Source organism: Oryzias melastigma, linkage group LG6 (assembly GCF_002922805.2).
Source record: "Oryzias melastigma strain HK-1 linkage group LG6, ASM292280v2, whole genome shotgun sequence".
Lineage (NCBI taxonomy): Eukaryota > Metazoa > Chordata > Actinopteri > Beloniformes > Adrianichthyidae > Oryzias > Oryzias melastigma.
Window position 1 is genome coordinate 21,181,257 of NC_050517.1, and position 470 is coordinate 21,181,726.

Sequence of the window (470 nt, forward strand, 5' to 3'; positions counted from 1 at the left end):
ATACAGAGGAACCACATTGGTCGATTTTCTAAAACATTGTTTGGGGTTTATTTTACAGCAGAACAACAGAATTATATATTTTTAAGTTGGACCAAAGGACAGTTTCCCGAATTATCAATATAATACGAATCCAGAATTCTATCCGACTCTCCAGATCATTTTATTTTATTGTTATAATGGCTCAATGATTATCTTGCATTTAATTAGAACTTGTTTAGTTTAGACAAGAGAGGGGAGTAACATATTGAAAATTATTTAAGGTTTAAGTTAAATCATTCAGGAATAATATTCCTACCTTTTTATTATTCATAGTTATGTTAAAAAGCTAGATTTCAAAAATGTTGTTTTAGAGTGTTCAATAAATGTTTATCCTGTTCAGCCCGCGACCTAAGGTGCGTTTTGGATTTTGGCCCCTGTGCGATCGAGCTTGACACCCCTCATGTATGTATCTATATAAATAAATATATAAA

At 31.3% G+C, this 470-nt stretch overlaps 1 protein-coding gene across 2 annotated transcripts in view; it reads right to left on the minus strand.

Annotated features, from left to right (window-relative positions):
• The window catches only part of grm3 (glutamate receptor, metabotropic 3), a 53,365-nt gene that overhangs the window by 37,230 nt on the left and 15,665 nt on the right, over nucleotides 1-470 (minus strand). The gene's annotated exons all lie outside the window — the stretch shown is intronic.